Here is a 20,736-nt window from a genome sequence, read left to right as displayed (position 1 = left end):
ACTGAACACTTACATTGGACAACACTGGCTTTTAACCATATCCACACATGATCTTCTCTATTAATATTGTCACTCATATTACTAAGAAACAAAATCCCAAAATTTTATGATATTTTTACACAACATTTCATTTCTACTTTCAGAAACTTTCAGTGTTAGCAAACCTCACAGTGCACAGCTCTTTCGTCAGTGTGCCCTAAGTGCACTTGACTGTTAGATGGACAATTATAAATTCAAAGTTAAATCCAGGCTTTCAGCCTCATCTCCATGTGCTATGTTTTGTTATAGCATTATGTATTTAAATACATAAATATACAGCAGTGTATCTGTGTCTGTATTATAGACAGTACATTATGTACCCATGTGCATAAATCATTCATGATTTAGATATAAATTTCTGGTTCAAATTTAATATTGATATCATTTTTAGATTTATAACTATGAGTGTCTCTCTTTCTCTCCCCTCCTCCATTCCTTTCACACACAGACACACTAATTCTTCTCACCTTCTACTGAGCATGCTCACAATGTACTGCAACTCCTGGGGGTCACCCAGTGTATTAATCTGAGTAAATAAACAGAGGTTTATTTATTCTTCCCCCTTTTTTGTAGTATTTATCTTTGCTTGGCTTTAGGTGTGGGTAATGCTGATCAGATAAAATGAGTTGGAAAGGGTCCCCTTCTCTCCAATTCCTTGGATGTTTCCCACTGTGCAACTGTCATGTACACCTCCATTGTCTTGCTGACTCTACCCACCAGCTTTCACCACTTTATGTGCAAAATTGTTGTTAGTCTTCACGTTTCTATTGTTTAATTATCTTTATTTTAGAATTATTATCACTCAATTTTTGTACGTAAGTGCATTGATAACTTTCTGTGATATCTTTGTCCCATATGAAGTTCTGGTGCATAGCTTTCATTGTCTGTGTCTATAGGTGTGTGTGTGTGTGTGTGTGTGTGTGTGTGTGCGCGCATGTTTGTGCAGTGGTTGGGATTGTGACCCAGGCCACACACATGCTAAGCAAGCCGAGCTCCCATGCTGTTTTGTTTTGAATTTAGGTTTGTTTTTTGTTTTTGTTTTTGTTTTTGGTTTGGGGGGGGCGGATTTGAGAGAACAATTTGTTATAATGAACCAGAAATACAAGATTCCACTGAAACTGGAACAGTTGGAAGAATATGGTTGAATTTAAATCTTCAAGAGAAAGAGGGAATCAAATAAAGCTAACAAATGGAGAAGCCCAACAGTGGTCTGAGACAAACATGGTAACTGCATTCTGACATGGGCAGCTCCTGATCCTTGCCAATGGTGTCTCTCCTATCCTCCCCCACCACTCCTCTCCCTCTGCTGTGGTACTCAAACCAAATAGCTTCTTCCTCTCAATTGCAGGTATAAGGCAACCCCATCCCTTTGGATATGATGCAAAGCCAAGAGGCAAGCTTAAGAATCTCATTTGAGGGTGGAAAGTGCACGTACCCCCAATCCAGCATGCAGGTTACTAAAGATGTGGTATCAGTGCACCTGTAGCAACTTCCATCAAAGCAGATACCATGTGTAACCTCTTACGTGTTCCTATAGCAATGTCATTGTTCCCAATTTACTACATCGTTAACAGTGAACCAAAACATTTTTCAGCTCCAGATTTTCTTAACACTTCTAAGAGGCTATTAAACAGGATGTATAAAAGAATATTATCTGGGAAATCAAAGCATCAAGGAGGAAAACTGGCTCTTTCTGGAACTTTTTGTGGGGACACAGAGAATGTCAATGTATGATAAGTGAAGGGAGGCAGAGGTAGACAAAGCGTTCTACCCACAAGGCCAACACATTCACGAACAAAGTCTGGGTGAAGGGAGAGGGGAACATACAACATACAACACAGTATCAAAAAGTAAAAGGAACACACTAAATGCACAAGCTGGTGACAGGTGAGTCCATAGACCATTGGATAGGTCCTTCCAGCATCAATCAGGTTTTTTTCTCATCTGTTATCTCAAGGTTATATATAGATGTTGTGAGTCTCTCAGAGAAGGAGAAGCAGGCAGGCTTCAATCGTTGGTTTCTGATCTGCCTATGCCATGTAGGCATCCAACTCCGCATCCAGGTGTCCTTTAGTTTTCAACATGTACGCATCCAACTGGTTGTCCAGCTGCTCCTTGGTCAATAACAGGGCAAGTGAGGGCACTTCTGCCCCATCCACCACCTTAGCCTCCAAAGCCCCCTCTTCCCTGACCCATCATGCCCCAACCTCTACCATTTATTCTGCCATGACCCAGGCTCCACGCCCTAGGCCCCCCTCTCCTAGGACCTCCATGACCACCAATACCACCTCTTCTTAAACTCATTCAGGGAGCTATGACTCATCTACCTCAGAGCAGGTCCTGCTCCTAAGTAGGATTCTGGTGGCGTGTCCCTCATGTAGTCCTCCTCTGGATAAGCCTCTCTGGATTATGGGCAGACCTCGTCCTCCAATTGCTCCCCTGACCAGGGCCCCTACATGTCAGCCTGACTGTGCCTGGATGTTACTCTTACCCAGGTGCTGCTTTAAGCTCTTACAAGGCCCAGGAACGGCACTCGAGGGTCTCTGGACATATTCATGGCTTCCTACCTGCCTCTTACAGGCCAGACATAACACTGCTGGCCTTGGACTGGGCAGCAAGCCTTTGCAGCCAGGGTATATTATGCTACTGTGCTGCACCACCCCTGTATCAATGCAAAAAAAAAAAAAAAAACTTGAATTAAAGAGAGGGAGTCCGGATTCTTTTTAAAATACATCCCACCAGATAAATATTTCAGACAGTTTATCATAAAAAATATTCTGATATGGGTTTTGAAACAATCACCAATTTGTTTTGTGTACCACATTAAGATGCCTCTAAGAACAGAGATCTGTAGCCTTCTATGGGTATTTAGCTTACAACAGGTTTTTTTGCATTGGACCCCAGGGCCATTTAAGTAAGATTAAGAAGGAGCTGAAGTTGCTATTGGCTGCCTCACCACTCATTTAGAGACATCTTGGTAGTGCTTTTTTTTCTTTTTTTTATTTATATATGACAGCAGAATGCATTACAATTCTTGCTATATAGAGAGAGCACAATTTTTGATATCTCTGGTTGTATATATAGTATGTTGACACAAATTTATGTCTTCCTACCTGTACTTTGGGTAATAATTATCATCACATTCAACCCTCATTAATTAGCCCATACCCCCTCCCTTCCCCTCCAAAACCTCTGCCCTATCTAGAGTTTGCCTATTCCTCCCATGCTCCCTCTCCCTATCCCACTATGAATCAACCTCCTCATATCAAAGAAAACATTCCACATTTGATGTTTGGGGATTGGGTAACTTCACTTAGCATTATCTTCTCTAACTCCATCCATTTACCTGCAAATGCCATGATTTTATTCTCTTTTATTGCTGAGTAATATTCCATTAAATATATATATACCACATTTTTTAATCTATTCATCTATTTAAGGGCATCTAGGTTGGTTCCACAGTTTAGCTATTGTGAATTGTGCTGCTATATATAAACATTGATGTGGCTATGTCCCTGTAGTATACTGTTTTTAAGTCCTTTGTGTATAGACCGAGGAGAGGGATAGCTGGATCAAATGGGGATTCCATTCCCAATTTTCCAAGAAATCTCCACACTGCTTTCCATATTGGCTGCACCAATTTGCAGTCCCACCAGCAGTGTATGAGTGTACCTTTTCCCCCACATCCTCCCAACACTTATTGTTGTTTGTATGCCTAATAGCTGCCATTCTGACTGGAGTGAGATGAAATCTTAGAGTAGTTTTGATTTGCATTTCTCTAATTGCTAGTGATTATGAACATTTTTTCATATATTTGTTGATTGATTGTACATCATCTTCTGAGAAGTGCCTCTTCAAGTCATTGGCCCATTTATTGATTGGGATATTTGGTTTTTTGTTTGTTTGTTTTTGCTTTTATTTTGTTTTTGGTGTTTATATGCCCTAGTGATTAGAGCTCTATCTGATGTGTGAGGGGTAAAGATTTGCTCCCAAGATGTAGGCTCTCTATTTACCTCACAGATGGTTTCTTTTGCCAAGAAGAAACTTTTTAGTTTGAGTCCATCCCATTTATTGATTCTTGATTTTAATTCTTGTACCACAGGAGTCTTATTAAGGAAGTTGGGGCCTACTCCCACATGATGGAGATTAGGGCCTACTTTTTCTTCTATTAGACACAGAGTCTCTCTAGTTGTATTCCTAGGTCTTTGATCCATTTTGAGGATCAAAGATCTAGGTGCTTTTTAGCACAACTTTCAGCACTGATTATGCAGCCCTCTTCAAATCCCAAGAATCAAAGGAACCAGTCGCCTGTGCTCCTCCCAGGCCTGCCATCAGGGCTGAGTTGATGGTGGAGGGGCTCAGGTGCACTAGGTGGTTGGTAAATAAGTAAGCGGTAGAATGCGAGGTTCCTGGGTTTAGGTTGACTGCCTAGCCAGTCAATCCGCCAGCTCGTCTGGCTTACCCTCTCTGCCTTTACTCTGTGCCATCACAGCTGCCCTCGCCAACTCCTGCTCGGGGTCCAAAACAAAATGGCCACCCGCTCAGAGCAGAGCCCCATGCTGATTTTTGATAGTGCTGTTTGGGTCTTCTTTGTCTTGGCAAATCTTGCTACAGATTCCTTAATTTTATTGATCTTTAGGAAAGAGTGGGAAAGGTAGTCTGAACCCGGGACAGTCAAGATGGCAGAAGGGGTGAGCAGAGCAGCTGTGACCAGGAGCACAACTAATCTAAGCTGGAGACTAGATTGCACTTTCATTGGTAGAGAAAACCACTGGTCCAAGAAAATGTTCAACTTGATTGTCATGATGAAGACCCATCTTCTGTATGCATATTGTACCAGATGTAACCACTTCTCAGTTGGATGCAAAGCACATACATTTTTACCACTCATTCTCCCAAGAACTCCGGAGGGGCTATTTACTGATAAACTCAGAAGATGTGAAAAATCCTAAGGTTCATGTGAATTCACTGTACCTCAGCTTTTCAGTATCACAGCTGAGCAGCACAGCACAGTACAGGTGTTGCCTGAAGCTTAGCTCACTGCTGCTGCCCAGAATTGCAGGACTCTGAGGACCCACATAGGGCTAGCCTGGGAAAATATCAGTTCATCATTCAAAGGATGAGGTTCCCACTGCATGCTTAGGACCTCAGCATTACACTACAGTTGAATGATCTTAAGTCAAAGTATTGCAAGTCAGGGACCATCTGTATTGATATTAGGTCTTGTACCTTCATCAATTAGGAATTCACAAAATCCACTGGATTACATCCAAATAATCACCTTATAACCTCATTAACACAGTAAGGGAGATACATGAGCAGAGATAGAAGAACTTGAAATAATAAGAATGTATGTACATTTTTAAGGAAGGAAGAAGACCACTGAGGCAAAAAGGTGAGGGGAAAGGGAGGCCCTCTAGCTAGCAATAAACATCCTAGTCAGATCCAAAGCCAGGGAAAAGGTCCAGAGCTCAGATCAATCAGATTGGCATCAAACCAGGGTGTGGGTATTGTAGAGGTGTCAAGCCAAGTGTTCATGAAGATCCCCTTGTGCTCAACAATGAGTGCTTTAGATCCATGGTGTTTAAGGCTAGGCTACAGGATTGGACCCTGGGTCTGGAATGGGCACTCCAAAACCAGCCTTCCATCCAGTCCTAGCAGTGCAGGTCCCAAGAACACTGCAGGCCTGAGAGTGGAGGTAGCTAATTGTGAAGCCCTGTCCTGGATCCAGCCTACCTGTGGGCAAGTCCAAAACACTCCTAGGAGCTATGACCCATGCACTGCACCTGGGGAAAGGCTGACCATGCATTGAGTGGTGTGCCAAAGGGGTTTGGGGTGATGATGTCATACCCCCAAGTCCTGATTGCCCTGTGTTATCACTTGAAAATTGAAGTGTTGAAAGTTAAGCCATAGCCTGGACTGGGCATCCTGGGTTACCCAAAAAGAATGTGCTGATGCTGCCCACCAGTGGCCCTAGATGGAGTCTGAGATGTAGCTCCAGAACTCATGGATGCTGGTGACTGGCACGTGGTCCCTGAGCCTGATGTGTACCCCAAATTGTGGAGAAGTGAGCCAAGGCAATGCTGCCAGTCTGCTGGGAAGCAGAAAGAGACTGGAAGAAGACAGTCTAGGAAGGAGGGGTGGTATCCAAGGGCTCATCAGCTGCAAGCTTTGAGTGTGATGGTGCACAGGCTCTGCTTGCCAGGAGAGAGGTCAATGGTGGTTCATAACTGGGATCACTATGAGCAGGAGGGCATCACAGAAAAAGATTCTCCATTGTTCCCAGATGCAGACTGAGGAGTAGTTGGTGGGACACAGGAATTGTTCAAATTGGAGTTGGGACTGGAGAACTGAGGTATTGGGGAGCCAGTGGAGAATGATCCATTTGCTGACTGCCTGTGCTTCCTAGGGCCGTGGACTTGGGGTTCTGGACAGGAGCTATCAGTGAGAGATGGTAATATCACTGCCGTAGAAAGGGGAGTAGTGTCAGGCTGGGATATAGCTCAGTTAGTAGAGTGCTTGCCTCACATGCACAAGGCCCTGGGTTCAATCCCCAGAATCAAAAAAAAAAAAAGAAGAAAGGGGAGTAGTATCCATGGCCATGTCCTCAGGATGCACAATGGGATGGTGAGTCAGGTGAGCAGAGGACTTGACTGTGCTGATGGAAGAGACACTGGAAGCACTTAAGTTCTGGCCATGGCTGTTAGGATTGCAGTTGGAAGGCACCAGAGTGAGGCCTGGAATGGAATGAGGAAGAGGAGGAGCAAAAGGAGGAGGAGGAGAAAAAAATCAACACACATGGGGGTTGGGGATTCCATTCTGCAGGGAATACTCTTGGAAAGAAAAGGACCTGGTTATGAGGTGTGGGAAGGTAAACAATGAGAGGTGCCATAGCTCTGATCAGGAAAACAGGATGGTTAAACCAAGAAAGGGACTCCCACATTAGGACTGAGCCTCAAGGGAGAAAGAGGGTTAGTGGGATGAGACAGAGGAAGGGAACTATGGATTCCCTCTTGGGTGTCATATAGAAATCAAAACCAACTTATGTCTATCCATGTATAGTAGCACAGAATAAATATTTCAATTACAAAAGGGAGAAATGGGCACATAGAAAGAAGAAATGGATAGAAGTCAAGACAAAAACCCAGCTGGGCCAACAGGTCCTCTATCCTCATGCTCAGCATCTGGGGCACATGTTGTGCACAGGGGGGTCCAAAGGACTTGGGCAGCCTTGACCCTTGGCGTCTCATGTAGGCTAGCTCAGTGCTCAGCTAGCAACATTGCCTGACATATATTGCACATTATCAGCATCTTTTAATCCAAGGATTCTCTTCTGAAGCTTCAGCTTTCTTCTCACAGTTGCATGCATGACTTTCTCAGGGACTACCTACAGGGATTCTCACTTCGTTATACTTTGACCTGCTAGGCCTTCCTTTGAAATCTTGCTGGAAGCCTTCATGACCACCTCAGGACAGCATCCTGCATTCCTGCAGAGCCAGCACCACGTGGTTGAAGCCAGTGTATATCTCCATCTCAAGCAGTAGTGAAGCCTCTTGGAACCATGGCTGTGGCAGCCTTTGGGTGTCTGAGCCTGGTGAAACCCATTCCTAGTGGTTCATCTTCTGAAAGGAATTTTTATTCTATATTATATGAATATGAATTGCTCATAGGATCTTGCCAATTCCTGAAATGTCCTTAAGTGTTCTCCCCTATTGCCTCTGTGTATTCGTTTAGCTTCACTCTAGTGACAGCAATGCACTAAAAACCACAACTTCCTGAAATCCAGTTTTACTCCAACTTTTCTGACCAAAATGCAAGTTTGCATTCTTCCTTCTGCTCTATATTATCACAGTAAACCTGGATAAGCTGCTAGAAATATCCATACCGCTGCCTGAATGCTGTACTGCCTTAAAATTTCCTCCACCAGATTAATTAGTAGAGGAAATTTTAAGGCAGTATAGCCACAAAAACAATGACAGGCCATGTGCACAATGTAGACAATATCTTTACCAGGGGCTGGGTTGCAGCTCAGTGATAGAGCACTTGCCTAGCACGTGTGAGGCACTGGGTTCAATCCTCGGCACTGCATTAAAATAAATTAATAAACAACAATATTGTGTCCATCTACAACTAAAAAAAATTTTTTTGAGATCTTTTCCAGAAAGTAACATAAATGTATTCTAGTCCCTTTTCCAATAGAGTTCTCCTCCTGTGCAAACTCATGAGCACAGTGTTCCTTATCAACAGTCCTATCAGCATTTTGGTCTTCAGAGCTTCTACCAGAACCACACGAAAAGCTTCCTTTAACCATATGAATGCATTAAGGAACTGCTTCATTTAGGGTCTTATAACCCCATCATTTCACCTCAAAACTTTCTTACATTGTCTCATACATGAGCTACCTCATATCGAAAACTGTAATGTCTTATAATGGTCCTGCTCAAACATGATTTATCCTCAGATGCAAAGACTCCATGGAACCCAGCCTGAGAGCAATGAGAATGGTCTCTGGAGTGGAACTTTGGAGGCTAGACTAATGAAAAGTGTTTGGATAAACTTGCTTAATTTTGCAACTGTTGGTTTGATGTTTGCTTCTTGCTGGATTCCCTGGTCACTCCATATCCAAAAGCAAGAGAGTCCAGCCTCCAAGTGTTGGCAACTAACATAAACTGGAAAAGACACAATTCTGATCTTGACACTCAAAATGGCTACTTCCAGTGTGGAACAGTGCAGAGATTTGATCTCCTACTGACACATGGTGCATGGTGTCCCTATTGCCTGTTGCATCACTGTCACCAACACCCAGCTATGGTCCCTGATGGACCCTGCACTGTACTGACATTTTGTATATATATATATATATATATATATATATATATATATATATATATATATAGGAGAGAACAGGCTACGGATGAGAGTTGGTGCCACAGTGCCTGCAATACAGGGAATAAGCCCCAGTCAGTCTCAAAATATGTGCAAAAAAGTGACAGGTGTCTGTTTCGTTCACGGTCACAACATGTTCCCAACTGTTCAACTATCAGCTACAGTGGTTCACATCCTGGATTGACAGTCACCAACCACACTGTTGCATATCCAGTATCAAAGCCAATTGCTGTCAATCCTGTGAGCTCTGGAATACAGGATCTGGAAACTACTGCCACTCCTGGACCGTGCTGGGTCCCATGATGTGCATCATGGGTTTAGGGACCCGCCATCTAGTGGCACAATTTACTTCACCCTCTTCACTTTCATATGGTGGTCACAGTGGGTGCAGAGACCAAGAGCACCTCTCTAACATCCTAGTAGCAGAGCAGCCACCCACCATCCCAAATTAGCTGGCCAGGTATAAATTCTCATTATAGGACATTTTTCTAAATCAGTAATCAATGTGGAAATATTTTGCCTTGACAAATTTGACCTCAACATGATCACTTCTACAAAGCCCAAACATCTCAGAAGAATCACCTATCATGAACTGAACATTACTTTGCCTTGAAATAACAAGTGGGCGAATATTACAGATCACAGAAAGCATTCTGGTTCCAAGGCCTGGCTGTGCCACTACAGGGTGACTGACCTCAGAAAGGGTGGGAGGATTTCTGTGCTCTTAACAAAGGTCTTCAAGGAAGTGAACGGAATCTGCAGGAAGGGGTGTGTGAGTGGCAGCATGCCCCTCACTCTGGACACCTCTCCCTCTCCTCAGAAAGCTAAGGGCAGCAGGTGAGGCTCTAGCCTTGAGGGAAGATGTCCCTAGAAGTAAGGTAGAATCCAAGAACTGGAGGGACATGGCAGGATCTGAGTTGCCCTGAGGTTGGGCTTTCAGCACCACTTGCAAGGCCCTTTCACGTCTAGCATCTCCAAACCCCTTTCCCGCCCCCGAGGAGAGGACGGTCACGTGCCCAAAATAGCACCCTGGACAAGCACCACAGAGCCTGAGCAACCAGTACTCAAGACCAAAGATCAATGTGGAATCAGACTGCAGTCCCACAGTCTACACGCCACACATCTGCTAGGAAAGCGGGGAGTCCCCAGGAGCTACGAACTGCAACCCAGCAGTGGACAGTGGGCCTCGCCCTTTGCCCTGGGGACGTTCTCTTCACCAACCGTTCTTCCCCGCGAGATCCCTGCCCGCCCTCTCCCCGTCACCTGTTCCAGCCATACGTCAGAAGAACTGGACTCCGAGGTGTGCGTTTGGACAACGGAAGTTAGCAGTGTCCGAGCCCGGCTGCCTCGGTCTCTTCGCTCCTCTCCGGATTGGCCTCCACCACTTGCTCTGAATGGACAGTCTTCTCAGCAAGCGAGGTCGCCAACCAGCCGGCCCTCTCGGCCTATCGCCCGCCCAGTGGCCTGACCTGCCAGCTTCCAGCTTTGGGCAGGATCACCCTGCTGCCCCAGCATCCGCCATCAGCTCTGCCTGCAGACACTTCCACCAAGAAACCTGTCCTTTGTGCCTTGCTTGGCTGTGCCTTGCTGGGCTGGCTGCTACAGAGGCCCTCTCCTGCAGGTGGCGCTCTGCTCTCGGTGGATCCTCCCGCCGCCCTCCTGGAGGGACCACAGGGAAAAGTACTCGCTGTCCACTGAAGGTTCTGACCCTTTGAGAATCCTCCTCCCAAGCCCAGACCCTTCACCACCGAAGCAGGTCCACCACGGTGTGTAGCCCAGGACACCTGGTCACATACCTTCTTTTTCCTTGGGAAAGCAAACAGAGGTGAGGGCCCAACAGCAACCAGGGGATCTGATGGCATCAGCAGTAGAAGTGGCTGTGGTGGCACAGGACAGGGATGTGGAAGAGGAAGAGGAGAATGAAAGAGGAGGAAGAGGAGGAGGAGGCAGAGAGCAAAGAGATATGCAGGACAATTTGGAAATGGGCACCCCCAGCAATAGGGGAGTAGCACCCTACAAGCCTCTAGAGACCCAGGAAGACATTGCTGTGTGGAGCCTACTTCTGGGCCTCAAGAGAGAAACACCATACAAGAGAGGGACCAGGGGCCTCCAGTGAACTTCTCTGACAGCCATGCTGCCCCAGGTGGCACAGCCCTGTTGCAGGTGTGCTGACTTTGGTGCAGCCCAATGCAGAGGCACCAGGGCTCCCTGGGCAGCCTCCGACTGCTCCATGCCTCCAGAGAAGTGGGTAAAGCAAGGGTTGGATGAAGACCTTCTGCCCAGTTCTCTAGGATTCCAGGAATCAGGAGATGGGGTGGAGGGGAAAGTCTTCAACTGACCCATTAGGGAGTGCTCTTCCACTCATACCTGCTAGCCAGAGGCCCTGTGACAGAAAGCCACATGCCAGTGACCCTGTAGATACCACTTTCGTGGCATTGAGGTGAGCTGCCACACCTCCTAAGCACATTCTGGTTCTTCTGGAGGAAGACTTAGGCACCCTGCAGAAGAAGGATCTGTCTCCAAAGAAGAGCCATATCATGGAGGATGACATGGCGGCCTTGGAGGGTAAAACAGACTGCAGCGGCCTGCACCACAAACCTGAATTCTTTCTCCCCACCTGTGGATCCTGAAAGGACTGTAGATCCATGGCTCCACTCACTGATAGATCCCAGATCCCAGTTATTCTTGCCACCACCCATTGGCAAACCAGGCTGATTGCCCCTGATCCTGTCTGTCCCTTTACCTTCCTCCACACCAATTAGTGTTGAGGTGGGCCTCCCTAGTTGTCTTCCTCTCCCTCCTCCTGCTAACCTCTTCCTCCCTTGAGGCTCAGTCCCAGTGTGGATATTCATGCTGGAGAGTATCATCACTCTACTCACTTGGCAAGAGCTGCTGCACCCCCCATTTCCCTCTTCCCCATACCTCATATCCTGGGGCCTTTCCCCTTCAACCTGCCTCCTGCAGAATGGAATCTCCAACGCTCAAGTGTGTGGATTTTCCTCCTCCTCCTCTTCCTTTTTTCCCAGTTCTCCTTTGATCCCTTTCACCAGCAAACATGTTAGTATTGGTCATCCCCTAACTCTGGAAAGGGAATCTGCCACCTCTAGAGCCAATGCATCTGTGCTCCCGATCCAGCAACCAACTGTCCAGCTGAGGCCATTGCCATGGACACTACTCCCTATTCTATGGCAGTGATTGTCATAATTGTCCCTAGCTCAAATAGCAGCTCCTACCCATTCCCCCACGTCCATACTCCTAGGCATCACAGGCAGGTGGAAAATGGACTGGTGAGGACCAGACCACATTTTTTTAGGATCTCCTGCCCCAACTCCTATGGAACCATCCCTTTGTTCCACTCCTCAGCCCACATCTGAGAACCCTCATGAGCAAGTAGGGAGAGTCCCTCTTCACAACACTCCTCTGATCATCTTATTCCCAGTCATGGATCAGACAGTGGCCTCCTTCCTAGATGACAGAGACATAACAACCTGAAGTCTGCCACCATTAATGCTGTAGATACCACCAGTCTATCAAAGGCTGTCGTCCTCTAGTCTCCTCTTGTCTCCCAGAACAACTACAGCCCATACAACAGGTTTTTCCCTGGTTATGGGAACATCCCACCTAGTGGCAGCATTGCCTCCATCCCTTATCCACAGATTGACGAGTTGAGCCAGTGCAGGAACCAAGCTCTACTCTCCAGCATCCTAACAGTGCTGAAACCACCCATCAGCCACATCTAGGGCTGCTTGTGAGTAGCAACTGACTGCACAGCTCTTTCTCTGAGTAATCCAGAAAGCCTAGTCCCAGCTATGGGCTTAAGCTTTCTCACAGCTCAACAGCTGAGTGGCAGCACAATGCAGCCAGGACATTTGGAAATCACATCACCATAGACCCCATTATGCACACCACTCTGCACCCTGCCAATCTTTTCCAAGATCCAGGTACTGTGTGCATGGACTTAGCTACAAGGTCTGAACTGAGACATGCCAGCAGGATGACAAGCTCCAGGGACAGCACTTCAATCTTTGCTAGCACAATTCCTGGCCCAGTGGTGTTCATGGGAACTGGGGCTCCTAAGGGTGGAGGGAACTTTGGGTTTAGCATACCTACCCCAGGCTCCAGGTCAAATTTCAGAGCTCACTGTCAACCAGGCTGGATCTAAGGCAAACCTGTGTGAAGTGCGGAGGAGAACTTTGTGGACACTCAGCTTGACCCGCCTGGCTTGTCAGCTACCTTGGCTGATGGAAGCTCTGGTCCATTTTCCCTGGCCTTGGACCTGGTTAGGGTGTCCTCTGCTAGTTACAGGGGCTCCCTTTCCCTCATCTGTTTGCCTCAATAGCCATCCTCTTTCCCCAGTGATGTGCATACAATCCTATTTTTTCTAGTTCATCTGTGTCTGTTCATGTGTCTTTCTTGTTCTTTGACTACACAGTGGAGGAAGAAGCAACATGTGTGTCGTGCGGGGTGGGGTGGGGGGCGGGGGCGGAGATGTGTGAAGCCCAACATTGCAAAAGAATCCGGTCCCAGAAGGTAGTATGTGTAGCAGCCTGTGACAGTCTGTGGAAAGACGTTGGAGGGATGTCAACTAACAGACACCACACCCTAAGGGATATACTTTGGTCCAAACAACATTACTGTCCCTACTTTTCAAAAATACACATATTAGAATAAAATTGGAATACCATGAGATTTTTATGCTTAAAAAATACAATTTGCCATGTTTGGGGTAGGGGGCTGATTATTCCCATTAAACAATGATCTCTTTTAAGAAAATTCACCTATCTGTTCCATTATCTTCCTCATGCCAGATATGGAAAACAAATACCTAAATTGTTCATCTGCTCTGTAAGGCAATATAAAGGTTCCTCAAAAAACGAGGAAGGGAACAACTATATCAACCAACTATCCATTCTTTGATGTATAACCAAAGGAGCTAAAAATCAGCATACTATATGTCTGCAGCCATAACAATATTTATAGCAGGACAACTCACATTAACTAGCTATGAAATCAACCTAGGTGACCATGAACACAAAATCAATAAGCACAGTATGATACACACACACACATATACACCCTATACATACAATGGATTATTACTCAGCCATAAAAAAGAAGGGATGGGGTTGTGGCTCAGTGGTAGAGCTCTTGCCTAGCTTGTATGAGGCACTGGGTTCCATTCTTCACCACCTATAATTATGACATCGAAAAAATAAATTAAAAAACATAACAATGAAACTATGGCATTTGGCAGTAAATGGTCGGAACTGGAGACTATCTTGCTAAGTGAAATAAACCCAACCCCCAAAGTGAAAGTTCAAATATCTGGGGAATTCCATGAAAATAGAAGAGACATCAGTAGAGCAGAGGATGGGGACTGAGGGGCAGAAAAGGAAAGAACAATGGAATGAGTGTGACCAAACTTCCTATGTGCATATCTAAGAACATCACAGTGAATTTCACTTTTATTTATATCCACAGGGTACTAAAAATGATTAATAAGAAAAACATCTGTAGAGCACAGGTGAGGGTTCTGGGAGAGAAGGAGTATAGGAAAAGCAGAGACACTGAACACTGAATTTGAGCAAATTATATTCCATGATCATATAGTTATGTCAAGTGAAACCTAAAAATGATTCCTCATGCTCCTTCCTGTGTCTTGCCTTTCACCCTTCTCCATGCTACACCTCCATGTCCCCCAGGTGGTGTGGATCTGTTCTCCATCATTATGGTTGTGTCAATAATTTTTAGAAATGAGTGCAAATGAATATATACAAAGTGACCTGTTTGGCTTTGTTCACAAAATGTAACAATTTTTTTAAAAATTTTTTTAGTTGTAGATGAACAAAACACCTTTATTTTACTTATTTATATTTATGTGGTGCCGAGGATCAAACCCAGTGTTTCACACATGCCAGGCAAGTGTTCTCCCACTGAGCTATAACCCCAGCACCCCGTAATGATTTTGAGAGGAATGCATACTTCTGTTTGTGTCAGTGACCCATTCCTGTGGTTTACTGTATAGTATTCCACTGTATGGATGTTCCATAGGAAGTTGATCACCCAAACATTCACGGATGTCTAGTTGTAGTTTTCAGTAATTAAAGGTAAAGCAAGGGTGAATGTCCCTTGAAAGATCTTATAAGAATATACAAAGGAAGAGAAGGGCGACATCATATACTAGAAGTAGGTTCTAATTTTAAGTAGCTGGACCTTCTGCTCTCTGAAGGGATAGTGCTACCCCACTAATGGTGCAAAAGCATTCTACTCCCTACACTTTCTCTTTGAGTAATCCAGGAAGCCCAGACTACCAACATGTTGTGTAGTCAGACTTTTAAGTTTTTGCTCTTCAACTGCTATGCAGCTGTATCCTCTTGTGAGCTCAATTTTTGTTATATAATGATTTTGATTATGACAAGTAAATATTCATGTGATTATTTGATGTATGAATTTCTTTCATTTCTTTAAATAAAAGTTTTATTGGAAAAAAATAGAACCACCACATACACAGAGAAAAGAGCATAAAAATTCAACTGATACAGAACAACTGAAAGTCACAATTATCCAATGTAGTCTGCAACTACTTTTTAGTTTCTTAAACAATTCCCCTTAATTTTTAATAGTGTTGCTCATTTTTCAGCTGAAACAGCATCAAGTTTTCAAAGCATTAAGAACTTCAAGGAAAGGACCCACTTTCAAGATACTGAAGCCAACACTAAGAGTCAATGGCAGCTCAAAAATATAAGAAGAAATTCTAAAATACTATATGCAGTTAGACAACAGTGTGCAAGTTGATGCAATTAGAGAAAAAAGAAGCAATTTTAAATATACACACATACATACATACATACATACATACATACATATACGGCTGGCCACAGGTCTTGGAGAACTTAATAAAATGATCAGTAGTAGACAGAAGAATCCCAAGACTCCTCAATTGAAGGTTAGAAAGTGGGCTTCTTTCCTAATGGCTCCAAACAGGCAAGGAAATATGCTGTTGCAAAAAGCATTAAAGAAGTTCTAATTTTTAAAAAATGAAATAAATAAAACCAAAACTTTCTTCATCTTCCATGATTAATTCCCTTCAAGGAAAAAAAAATAAGGAGGCAAAACAAAATCCCACTGATGTTAATGAAGCCTTTTACTCACATTATTAATTGAAGAGCAATACTTATTATTTTCTATGTTTGAACAGACTTAGGACAGTCCCTGGAAAAGATATCCAGTGGCTGTGAGAACTCCTAACATCAAGCAACTTTGAAAAGAATATAGAACTTGAAATTTCAAAATAGTGGTTGTGTGGGAAAAATAAGGGTAGACCTTTATATCTAGGGTTTTAAGAAGTTAGGAAAAAAGTATTAAAAGATTCAATTATCAAAGAGAAGAATTTGGGATGCTTCCAAAAAAACCCATATTTTTATAGAGAAAATTGTAATACTAAATCTTAGGAAGCCTGTAACAATCTACTATTGGTCCAAGTTAAAGACAGAACTGTCCAAAAAACATTTAAAGTCTAAATCAAGTTGAAAACTAGTTGATGAATTTTCACTCCTGTAATAATTTACAAAACATGTTGATTTTGGTCTCTTGCAATTTTTATATTGTATGCATTTTTAATATGAAGAGTTGGATTTTTCTTTCTTTTGATGTTCCTCTGGTATGACTGATCAGCAATATTTTAATTTTAGCTATTTTATAAGTACCTGTTAATCAGCACAGTAAACTTAGGGCTAAGCTATATATACACATATCATACTCATAAATGGAAAATTTTAGAATGTGAATATACAAAATACTATGTAAGCAACAGTTACCCTACTTGAAAACTTATTTTATAAAAACATCCCCTTCATTGTAACAGAACATTACCTATTAAAATATCAATAACTATGACAACTTATTTTTCTTTTCAAGGGAATCACAAAACAAACAACAAAGTCTAGGGTGGTTTTGCTATTTGATATTTACATCCAGAACTCTGTACAGTAAATAAAGTTTGCATTTAGTTTAAGTATCTTTAAATGACAATTTAAGCAAATAAACTTTTTGCTTCATAATGGTGTATAAGAACCCCCCCCCGCCTTTTTCATAGCCATAGGAACCTCTTTTCCAGTTCCAAAGAGGAATCACGAAGACAGGATACTTTCTTAAGAGTTTTCTGCACATCATACTAAACATGCAAAGAGTTCAACAACATTCTTCTTAAAGATAAGTATTACTCTTTAAATGGGCATGTTAGCCACTGAGAAAAAGTCCACTCAACTATTTCCATTACAATGCTTCATTTGGTCACTGGTAGTATAAAAGAAGTCAAATAATATAAGATCAACAAGTTAGTTTATCCACTGTCTATTGCATATGACACCAAGGCCAATCTTCTATGCAATATAGTTATACTAGTTTGGGTTTTCTTTATCTCTTTCCATGTATTCCCCGCCAATTAAGGATTCTCTTCTCAAGATCAGCAGGCTTTACTGGAAATTTTAACTGGTTGTACACTTCAGAAATAAGGAGATTGTGACTAAACATCTTCCTCATCTTCATAATTCGAACAGTTACAGCATCAATTTGATACGGTCTATCTTGAAATGCTCTTTCTGTAATGATTGCTTGCTCCTTGACCATTTCTTTCATCTGGATTTCATTAATCTTTATCCTGAAAAGTTTGTGTTTGAAATCATCATTACAAATGTAACCCATCTTCAATATCTTTGCCCTTTGGATTTTTGGCCAGAACTCTAGCTTTGCAGGGTTCTCCTTAACTCTCCATCCTCTATTCCTTTAGCCTGCTGGATCTCTTCTAAACTGAACTCCTCTCCCTCGTTAAACATTAGCAGCACCAGTGTTTGAAAAAGAGAGACCTGATGTTCTTTTTTACCCTCTTTAAACTGTTTTTAGCACACAGTGTCCTTGGGTTTATTGCCACTGAAGTTTTCTGCCTCTATGTTTGCCTAGGTAAAATGTCTTGAAAATTTCCTGAAGTTTTACCATCTCTGGTGGCAAATGGACTTCTTTAGGCACACATGTTGGCCAATAACCCATTGTCAGGATATTCACAGTTAATTCAATATTCCCAGGTACATTCTGATTCTGCATATACTGCTTGAACTGAATCATGATGTCTTTAGAAAGTTCCATGTCTTTAAACATTCCTTCAAGTTTGCTGGTGAAAGCAGCTCCACGTTCATGTTTAAGTTTGGGCAGCATTGATTTTTCAGCATCTACAGATGCACTCCTCCCAGCTCACAGGCGCTTGGCAAAATCTTTCTTATAGAAGGCCTCAAAAACATCCTTGCCATAGATAAATCTAAATATAATCATAATTTTATCCAACATTTTCTCAAGTTCTTCATCTGTAACTTCTTTGTAGCCTTCATGAACCTTTGAATCTATATATACTTAGCTGTAAGTTCAACAGGTTTATTTAGTCTTTTGTTAATGAATGTTCAAAAGCTTCTTTCATCACATTGATAAATTTTTCATTCTTCAGAAAGCAGATATCAATTATATGTTCAACCTTATCTTTAAAATCTAGCAATGCTTGAACCATGGTTTTATCTTTTTTTGGAATTAATAACAACAGTGCTCCCAAATGCCTTGATATATTCAATCCACTATAGCAGGAGCACCTGAACTTCACCTCGAACTCTGCTGAAGAATTGATACAGGAGAGATAAATCTTGAATTTGGGTTTCATCAAGATTATTTAAACCTGTTTGAAGAATTGCTGTTAAGTGTTCACCTAGAAGTTGTTTTTCTATGGTATCAATTAATGACTTCTGGGTAGTCTGCTCTAAGTAAGTAATAAGTCTGTCTGCTCCTTGTTCTAGATGTTTGTTAACATGATGAAGATAATCAGAAACCTCTCTTTCTTGCATCAATTTTTGGCCTTCAGCTACGTAGAGCCAATTAGTTTCTTTCAAGATTCTTGTTCATAGAATCTTGATAAATTTCCAAATCAGAGAACATACTTAAAAGGCTTTGGAGTAAACTTCTTTCAATTGCTTCACCATTTCTTTCCCTCTCCATCAAGAGAAGAATGCCATCAATTGTCTTACTTTGGACTTCCTGATCACTTATAATATGAGCCCTAAATAACTCCAGTCTTATGTTCCAAATAGAGGGTAGAATTAAATTCTGAATAACATAAGTTCTATCTATCCAGAAACAAAAATAAATGCTCCTGATAATGATCATTTGCCTACAATGATTCTGCCAGCATCTGTCAATCTTCTTTAGAAAAAGAACACTATCCAATGAATCCTCTCTGAATTGATGAATCTGTGCTTTGATGTGATCTTCACAAATCTGTCACAGCTGTTTGTACAAATTTGCAGAAATCTTGTAAGAACAGGGATTTTCTACAGCCTGGTAGAGTTCTTCTAAATTTTACTTAATTGAAGTACTATTCTGAATAGCTTCCACTGCTTCTTTCAGCTTCTGCCATGTTTCATCTGTGTAGTTTTCTGGTAATTTAGGTTAATCTTTAAAGTTCTTGATCACTAACTTCTTAGCAGAGCCAGGCTTGCTGTTAGCAAAGCTAGAGACAGTGGTAGAAGATTTGGTTGATGAAAATACAAGACCTAATATAAATCAAATTGTCTTCAACTTGCAATGCTTTGATGTAAGATTCCTTGACTTTACTGTGATGCCAAAGCCCTAAGCATGCAGTGCAAACTTCATCCTTTAAATTATGAATTAGATTTTTCCCATGGTAGCCCTATGTGTTTCCTCACAGTCCTGACATGCTGGGCAGCAGCAGTGATCCAAGCTCCCAGCCAGCACCTGAATCACAAGGGCAAGAGCTTATAGTCTGTACTGTGCTCCTAAGCTATGAGTTGAAAAGCTTTGGTACAATGAATGCACTTTCCTCTTATTATTTTTTTCAAGTCTGGTGAGTTTAACAGGAGATAGCCCCATTAAGGGGTCTTGGAGAATGAGTGATAAAAATCTATGTGCTTTGCATCCAGTTGAGTATCTTGTATAATATGCTTAGAGAAGATGGGTCTTCACCATCATAACCAAGTAGAACATTTTCTTGGACCAGTGGTTTTCTGTGCCTATGAATGTAAAAATTAGTCTTCAGTTTAGGTTAGCCATGCTCCTAGTCACAGCTGATCTGCTCAGCCCTTCTGCCTCCTTACTGCTATGGGTACCTACTACTTTTCCCATTCTTTCAAAGATCAATAAAATTAAGGAATCTCTAGCAAGATATGCCAAGATAAATATAGATAATGAAGAACTGCATTATGAAAAAACCAGCATTGGAGCTGGTGATATAGCTAATGGGGTAGAATGCTTGCTTAGCCTGTGTGAAACCTGAGTCACAATCCCCAGCAACACACACACACACACACACACACACACACACACACAAAATGTTAACTATACACTAGAATTTCAGATGGGACAAAGATATTACAGAAAATTAACAGTATACTTATGTACATAAATTGAGTGACAATTGTTCTAAAATAATGATAATTAAACAATAGAAAAGTAAGGAACAATATATATTTTGCACATAAAGAGTTTGAAGTGGCAAGACAATGTAGACATGACAGTTGCACAGTAGGAAACGTTAAAGAAATTGGAGAGTAGGGGACCTTTTCCAACTCATTTGTCAGGTCAGCATTACCCAAATCAAAGCCAAATAATGGTACATATTACAAAGAAGAAGAAAGGAGGAGGAGGAGGAGGAGGAGGAGGAGGAAGAGGAGGAGGAGGAGGAGAAACAGAGTCAATGCAGATGAATACATTGGGTGACACCCAGGAGTTGGAAAAGGACACTTGCGTATGCTCAGTAGA

General features: G+C 42.5%; 2 pseudogenes; both read right to left on the bottom strand.

Moving 5' to 3' along the window:
* Window positions 1-2,069: 2,069 nt before the first annotated feature.
* Window positions 2,070-4,843, bottom strand: LOC144250057 (chromatin target of PRMT1 protein-like; annotated as a pseudogene).
* A 12,463-nt stretch (window positions 4,844-17,306) lies between these two features.
* LOC144250131 (cullin-4B pseudogene) lies at window positions 17,307-19,485 on the bottom strand (annotated as a pseudogene).
* Between the last annotated feature and the right edge of the window lie 1,251 nt (window positions 19,486-20,736).

The sequence above is a fragment of the Urocitellus parryii genome, chromosome 14, assembly GCF_045843805.1.
Source record: "Urocitellus parryii isolate mUroPar1 chromosome 14, mUroPar1.hap1, whole genome shotgun sequence".
In the NCBI taxonomy this organism is placed as follows: Eukaryota; Metazoa; Chordata; class Mammalia; order Rodentia; family Sciuridae; genus Urocitellus; species Urocitellus parryii.
Note: the sequence above shows the minus strand (reverse complement) of the source record. Positions and strands in the feature narration are given on the sequence as shown.